Below are 8,328 nucleotides of genomic sequence, written 5' to 3' on the forward strand. Positions count from 1 at the left end.
AAGTAAATCCCCTGGGGGAAGGGGAGCAGGGACAATTTCTAAATAGGTCCTTACAACTGGATCTCCAAAACTACCTTTTGAAAAGGTAAAACTGAGTTGCTAGCTTATCATGATAAATGTGGTCACAAACTTGCCAAAGTCTCAATAGAGGTCATTATTTTTTCTGTTATGAAAGTATAATGCTCATTCTAGAAAATGTGTTTGGAGAGTGGATTTGCCGATTTTGGTATTTCTGAAGCAAGACTTTGGTCCATTCTTGGGGAAAAGTGACCTCATCTTGATGGAATGAATGTTCCTGAAAAAAAACTGTGTCAAGATCCCAGTGGTTTTAGGTTTCTAAGGGAGAACTGGACCCTTTTCACTCTCAAAAAGGGTAAATACCTTTTTATGTTTCTAAGGGCCTGATTTTTGACTTAACAGACCATCTGTCCTTTCCAACAAGCTGTTAAGCCTTATTGCATAAGAGAAGGAAAGACAATGAAAGTCATTGTGCCCAAGAGTTGCGGTGGGGGGCAGGGCCCCAGGGGGGAGGGGCTCACTAATGGATGCCTCAGCTGCCTGGAGGCCTTCCCCAAGGGTGGTCTGAAGGAGGGTGTGCTGTCCTCAGGTGCCCAGTGATGGGATGGGATGGGGTGAGGAAGACAGCACTAGTGCGAACATTCTGCTGGACCCGTGCCTGCCCCTGCCCCAGGCCCACCTAAGCTGCGGGGGCCCTCCCGTGAGAACAAGTACCCGACTGACTGGTGCTCGTGTGAGAAAGTGAAGCTGCACCTTCCTCTTCGCACCTCTCTCTGTATCCCAGGACGCCTGGAAGGCACTCCCATATCTGTATCTGGAGGCTGGATGAGAACTGCTGGTGCATCCCAAGCTGGGAGGTGGGGGACGACCCAGCAATGTAAGAATTCTGTTTGCGTCCCCATCCCTACAGGCACAGTTAAGGGTGCTGGCACCCTAGTTCTACAGAACTCTTCTATCTGCAACCCTCCCGCCAGATGCGGGAGCAGGGCGGGTAGGGGAGCTCCAGTTCTCTGCAAACCACTCCCCCCCACCAGCTGTTGTGCCTATACAAATGCAGGTTTTAACCAGGAGATTCTGCTCTCTGAGAACAGTGAGCCTCAATGCTCAGGAACACTGGTAGTGGCATTCACCATCTTCCTTGTCCCCAGTATCAGCAGCATCTCAGGCATGAGAAACTGGTTAAAGCTGCTGGGGATTTTGACCTTTGGGCATTTGCAGCAGAAGATGCTTAGAGTGGAAAGAATAAGTCTGGTGTCAGCAGACAGTGAGTGCCCAGGAGTGGCAGCCCCGGGGTTTCAGGGCCCCTTCCCTCTAGGGAAGGTGCAGGGTACATGTTCCACTCAGCTCTGCTTGGGCCCTCAATGGGATGGAATGGCTTTTATGTGGCCTTCCAGACATGAATGAAAGTCCAACAGTCTCTTGGCTACTGCCTCTCAGTTCCAAGTAAGCCTCCCACTACCCACCAGGGGCAAGGAGATCCAGTGGGACTGAATCTTGGCTTGGATATCCTGAAGATCACATGCATTTTTGTTTAATTAAATTGAATTCAATAATACATAAGCCACATGTGTTAGGAGAATGATGGCTTCCCCAGAGCTGTCCATGTCCTCATCCCCAGAACATGCCACGTTTCAAGACAAAGGGAAATCGAGATTATAGATGAAATTCAAGTTGCTAACCAATTGACTTAAAGACCCGGAGATGAGTCTGGATTATCCAGGTGAACCTGATATAATATCAAGGGTTCTTAACAGTGGAAGAGGGAGGGAAGGCAGAGGGTGAAGTGATGTAATGTGCAGACTCAGCGTAACTCTGCGGACATCTTGATTTTACCACCGTGAGACCCATGTTGGACTTCCAGCCTCCAGAACTGTGATGTGATAAAGTTGTGTGATAGTATGCCACTAAGTCTGTGGTAACTGGATACAGTGGCCATAAGAAACTAATACACTAGGCAGCAACCATTCGAGAAACAGCTCTCCAGGTATGGATGAATGTTTCAGAGTCTTCAGAACTCTGCTTCAAAAAGGCAACCACTCTTCGCTCCATTTTCTGGGTTTCTCCAGATTTTGTATTTCAGGAGGAAAATAAAGCTCCTAGAATTCTTGGCCCCAAAACCAGTTTGAGGAATCTCACCTAAGTGGGGAATGAGTATAATAAGGTGGCACTTGTCCCAGCCGCCACCTTTGCCCATCCAGCCCAGTCTGCATCAAAATTCCAATCTCCCATCCAGTTTAAACCTCTCTTTCCCTTTTTCTCTAAGAAAGCCCCCAAACGGGGGCCCCCTTGGAGCAGTCATACCTCCTCCAGCCAGCGTTAGTCTGGGCTGTTAACCTCTCCTCTGGGTGGGCCTTGCCCACCTGGCCAGTTGACTTGTTGCCAAGCAACCAGAAAGCAACCTCCTCAGCCCTTGGCCCAGGCTGCTCCCGCAGGTCTTCTGCCTTCAGCAGTCTCTGGGCTTGGGCCTCAGAGTTTCGTGGATGCCTCCACATGATAGGAACTTAACTTGTGTCCCCCAAGAACTTTCCCAGACCTGCCACACCACTGGACTCAGCCGGGCCCCTCCATCTTAGAGCACAGCCCGCTCTCCACCTCACTTTGGGGAGGAAGTAACCTTCCCCTGTGAAACTGCTCTGGTGAGAACTTATCCTTCTCTTTCCTGCCCCAGGTCTCTGCTTGTGTTGCAGAACAGAGCTGAGTTGAAGGCTGCAGGGAGTCAGCAAGGCTAGCCATAAGCCTCTTATAAAGCATGGAGTGAGTGGCCTGGCTCTTCTTTAGAATGAGGGGCTTCTAACATTTTTGTCCAGTATAGCAGGTCCTCCATTTTCCCATGTATCTTCCTACTCCAGCTGCCATTCAAAAATCCCTTTTGGTGATGCCTTTTCTAGGAATCTCCTTGGTTGGTTTTAACAACCACACCCTATTAAGACAGAGTCTCTGCAAGGCAGTTCTCTGTGAGTGAGGACTATAAAAGTCAAATTTCAGCCCCACAGAAGTAGAAATAGAAAAGAACTCACAAGTTTGTTAAATGCAATAACTTAGTATCTGGGGGTAGAAAGAAGCTAACCCTTGAGCCTGAGACACCTCTCAGGCAACAGCTCTTCCAATTCTCTGAGCTCCCAGCTGCTCAGAGAGTGATTTTGGCTCTGGGTGGAGCCACACTAGGGCTTCTGTGACCGAGCTCCTCAGGTCTCACCAGTTACCGGGTGTAGATGAGGCTACATCAGCAGTAATGTACCCCCACTTGTCCCCTCTCACTTGCTCCTACAAGGCTTTCTCCCAGTGACCACCCGTCAGTCTCAGACGTCGGTGTCCCCAGAGGTGATCCCTGGGGACCGTACACCTGGACCTATAGTTACTGTTCTGAGTGCGGCCCTCTGATGCACCAGAGACATGAGTGGTTGGTGGAAAGTGGTAGGAAAGCACTTTTTTCCTCTCCTCATGCACTGATAAAGGGTCGCAGAGTCCTGCTACTTGTGCCCTTAAGTCTCAGAGATATTCTGGGTTTCATTTAGCCAACACTTTGCACTCACAGTATTCTAAGTGGTTTATGAACATTAACTCACATGACCTCATAGCAACCCTCTGACCTAGGAACCACACATGGAGGGCTATTTGGCAGAGGGAGACGGCTTTGAAGGGCTTAGGTAATTCACCCGAAGTCACTCAGTGAATGGTGAGGCAGAGCTGGAATTAAAAAAAAACAAAAACAAAGAACATGTGATTCTATATCTATATTTTCCTCCCAGCCCTTCTCCCTGTGGCTCAATGACGTGTCCGGGGAACCTGGCTGAGGACTCAGGCTGAAGTCAGAATCATGGCTGGCCTCTCACACCTGAGGGTCTGTTCAGCTTGGCCCACTGTGCCCAGCTGTCTCCCTGGAACGAGTTCTCCAGAAGGCTCCTATATCCCCTTAAAAATAAACCACTATCAGGCAGTCCAAGCAGCACCAGAGAGGCCTGAATTCCCAGCAGAGGAGGAAAAGAAGATTTCAACTCTGCTGGCTGTGGTCCCCTTGATCTGATACAGAATTTAGGATCTAATGCTGACTGCTTTCCTCTCAGGCAAAATCTTTCTGCTGGCCAGCAGCTGCTGCCTTCTCATGCCAAGAGACTTTGTGAGCCTGAGGAAGAAGGGCAGAGAGGAGTGCCACAGGCTCGGTAGGCCGGGCTGGAAGTAACTGCTTATGATGTCTGAGTGGGAAGAGACACCTCAGAAAGGTCCCTGGGCTCCTTCACCTGCTCTGGGAGTGGTGGCCCTGCCCCAGAGTGAGCACTCAGTCAGCAAGGGAAGATGTACCTTTCCTTTGTCCTGTGAACGCTCCTGATGAAAACAGTCAGGTGTGATGTGGTTGAAAACGGAGAGTTGAAAAGACACCTGGTGGTTTCAATCTACCCTCAGTGTGAGGCTGAAGGGGCCTTACACCTGCACGTTCCCTTGCCCGCATTCAGAACCCGGGGCGGGGGAGCTGGCCGCCAGCCGCTGCGGTGTGTGGGGCTGGCCAAGTGCCCGCCTATACAGACAAACAAACCTGGGGAGCTGAGCCATCCCTTCCCGCCAGGTTCTGAGCTGATTTCTTTCAATGATAATAAGCACCTCATAAATATGAATAAGCTCCTTGGCCCCTGGCAGCAGGCAGAGTGACTTCCTGAGGGAACGGGTAAACATGGGCCAAGGCTAGCCCCCCAGAGTGGACACAGGGTGCTGCAACCCCCTGCCGAGTCAGGGTGGCCTAAGACGGCCAGGGAGGCTCGCCTCTGTTCCCAGACAGTTAGAGAGACAAACTGGCCACCTGGCAAACACATCTCTCAGTCAAGAAACTTCCCTGGCAGATGGGCATGAACAAGGGCATGAGCCCTCCCTGATACTCAGATATGGGGCAGCTTCCAGAAGGCCCAAGAGAGCCCCGGCCTCAGAGAACACTTACGTGATGATGGGAAGCAGGAACAACACCGACATTCCTGTCCAGCCCCATGCAAAGTTGGTATTAGAACTGTACTGAGCTTGTACTCAGGCCACTGATGCACTGAGCAAATGTTGTTACATACATTCAAGCCTGTTTCCTTGAGCACTTACGTGTTCATAAACAGAGAGCTGTACAGAGCAACACCCCTGCCCTGCTGGGGAGAGACTAAGAGGCCAACACCAGTGGGGCCACATTCCTTTTGCTGGGGTTAGGTATTCATTGTGCCATTCCCACACAGCCTGCTGGGTTTCCTCCTGTCCTTGGAATGTTGGGCCTCCACCTCCCTGCTGCGTTTCCAGGCCTGGGCCTGGGTGGAGGAGGCAGCCAGGGTGATGCCTTACCCACGCCCACCCATGATCACTACCCTCTCCCCAGGCCTGCGCACTCTGTGACTCTGCCTGGGGGATGTCTCTGTCCGCAGGGAGGTGCTCGGCCCCCAGGAAGGCCAGACCAGGCTTGCTAAGAGTTTCTGCCCTCCACCAGGGTAGAGGGAATTCCTTGCCCGGTGTGTGGGGGGAACAAGGCCAGGCAAACTCCACTCTGTCTCCCAGATGTTCCCAGTGGGGAGAGCAGGGTAACCTGCTCATTCAATGCAGTTTGAACGTGCTTCTTTTGCTTATCAGTCCACTTAAACCCACAGGGGTTGAGCAGTATTAGAAAGAAGGAGAATCAAAGAAGACAGTGCCTCTTTGAGGATTCCATCAAGCTTAAATCCAGGAGAAAAGCAGACCCTGCTCGAGTGGGCTCTTCCTGCCATCTTGGGTTAGTAATTACATCGGTCTCAGCAACCACAGGGTTTGGGGTCCCTGGGGACACAACTGCTGCACCCTCGTCCTTCTTTCTATGGTGCCCGGCACATGTGTGGCAGTCAGTAAATGCTAAACTAGGCAGAGCTCACGCCGGGCAAGTTCATTAGAAAGGGGCTCTTCAAAGACCTTCCTGCCCCAGGAGAGAGAAAGGTCTTGGACTTTCCATCCATCTGAAGCCCCTACGGAGCAACAGTTTAGGCATCGTGCCATCCCATTTTTCTCCAGCACTGGAGAAGTCAGCTTTCGCTGCAGAGCTCATAAGCTGACGTGGGACTCTTTCCTTGTGTAGGAACCAGGAGGCAGTCTGCAGGGGAGAAGCGTGGAGGGAGGCCTGCCCTCCAGGGCAGGAGGCCAAGCTATCCACTGCGCATTGCCCTGTCCCTCTAACAGTGAACAGGGCGGGCAGGGCTTCTTTACAGGCTGTGTCTAAAGAGCCCACCTTGGGCACCCCTCCCACAAGGTGGTAATATTTGGTGATGGCATTTATTTACTGCACATAATTGGAGGCCAGGGAACAAGGAAGATGTTGAAAAATCCTGGTGAGAGCTGAGCTTGGGACTAAGCTGGAGGAGTACTGTTTCTTAGAACTCTGCTGAAAGAGTCCCTAAAAAGTGAAAGAAGGGAAAAGAAGAGAAAAAGACTGCTGACACTTGAAATGAAATCAAGTGATATTTGTCCCTCCCAGGTTTCAGAGAGTGGGTCCCCAGAGACTCCCAGCTACCGCCTGGAGGTCTCAGAGTCTATGCATGCTGCCGGGTTAGTAAGCACGGGTTAAGACCTGGGAGAAACTGACGAACCGGTGTCTGGGCTTTTCACTTCCTTGGCCTGAGTCACACCAAGCAAGCTCACCTCTCCTCCCTGAGCAAAGCAGAGAAATGGAGAGGGTGCACAGACCTGGGTGTGGTGTTGCTGGGACCTAGCCAGACCCCAGGTTCTCTGGCTGCAGAGCAGCCTGGCCAGCTCACAAAGGTAGCGCCCTTGTGTTCTTGGAAAAGGAAGCATCAAATGGAAGGGGAGAGAGAGGGAGGCTAGTCATGCCTCTCTGTGCAGGCATGAAAAGTTTTCTAAGAAATGGCTTTCAATGTCACAGATAACATACTCCAGGAGGGACCCAGGCCCACTGAACTTGGCCCCTTGAAGTATTCAGTATCTGCCTGCTATTGTTATTTTTCCACAACTACACTGTACACCCCTTGAGGGCAGAGGCTAATTCTCACAGTCTTATTGTTTTCCACAGGTCTTGCCAATAACACATAGCCAGAAATGTTCTGATCTTTGATCTTCTATTGTATAGGACCATTTCTTTCCAGAAAGAAAAAGCTGAGAAGCCTTGAAACTTGGTATAGATTGTGAAAAAGTCAATCGTCCAATAAAATGATTTCCGATTGAGCATTTTCAAATAATTACCTGGATGTCCATACCTACAGTTTGTCCTGTGATGTTTAGACGGGGATAATAGCTGGAAGCTGACATAAGTTGAGTAAAGCCAAATATAATTTCAAGACATCGATCACAGATCTGCAGCCTGTTTCGGGGGGACATCACAATAGGTCTGGAGGGATGCATGCACAAGTAACTTTCAGAAAATAAACCTTTGCCGGAGGCCTGACTCTTGGCAGACGAAATGATCTGGACAGACATCTGCCTGCCCCAAGATGCACCTTGGGCTGCAGCTAAGTGCTGCCTGAGTGGACCATGGCAGGCAAGCAAGTGCCCTGTGTCACTTGATCTCCGTTCCACGGCAGGACACAGCATCACTACGGTCAGCTATGCAAAGACCAGACCCCTTCTGCTCTAATGTTTCCTCACACCCTATCTTGCTGCCGTGTAATGGAAAAGGGGCTAGATGCAGGTTTAGGAGGTGGCCTACATTCATGTTCCAGCCTGGCCACTCAGGCTGGAACAGCCTGGCTGTGTGACCTTAGTTGACTCCATCAACCTCTCTGGGCCTCACTCCTAAAGGCCCTACACCTATAGATTTATGGATGGCAACATCTATAAAATGAAGAGCGTAGGGCCAGGCAGCTTGTGAGGCCAGTTCCCACACTAAATTCTGGCATCCTCTGAGATGTGGGAGAGGGGGCTTCAAGGAAGCAGAGCAGGGCCAGTGGGTGCTGGTGCCTGGGTGCCCTCAGAGACCACGTCCACATTCCTTTTTTTGCCACTCCCAGGATGTACACACAAAGGCATGTCACAGAGTCTCACCTCTGGGGATAGATGGCTAATATTCATTTGAATCACTGAATAAATTAGTATTTGCTGAAGACCTTCTGCAGAACAATGGGCAAAGGGGTCATGTTGTGAGGGGTAAAGCTGGACACAGTAAGAGCCTTGCCCTCAAGAAGGTCAGGTCCAAATGCCAGCTCCATCTGCAGTAGACTGTGGGGCCCCCAGCATACTACGACCTCTCTAAGTACATTTCCTAGTCTGGAAAACAATGAAGATGAAGCCTGTTTTGCTTATTATAAGAATTAGAGAGGATATGTCGAAGGCACGTTAGACTGTTTCTACATTGGACTGTTAAGAAATAGATAT

The 8,328-nt window shown here is 50.6% G+C and overlaps 1 long non-coding RNA gene across 1 annotated transcript; it reads left to right on the plus strand.

Moving 5' to 3' along the window:
* The first annotated feature begins 4,104 nt into the window (after positions 1 to 4,104).
* On the plus strand, positions 4,105 to 7,244 carry LOC116600770. Its single transcript, XR_004289803.1, has 3 exons — positions 4,105 to 4,178; positions 5,625 to 5,746; positions 7,031 to 7,244. It is a non-coding gene; the product is annotated as an uncharacterized LOC116600770 (long non-coding RNA).
* The last annotated feature ends 1,084 nt before the right edge of the window (positions 7,245 to 8,328 follow it).

This window comes from Mustela erminea, chromosome 10 (genome assembly GCF_009829155.1).
Source record: "Mustela erminea isolate mMusErm1 chromosome 10, mMusErm1.Pri, whole genome shotgun sequence".
NCBI lineage: Eukaryota > Metazoa > Chordata > Mammalia > Carnivora > Mustelidae > Mustela > Mustela erminea.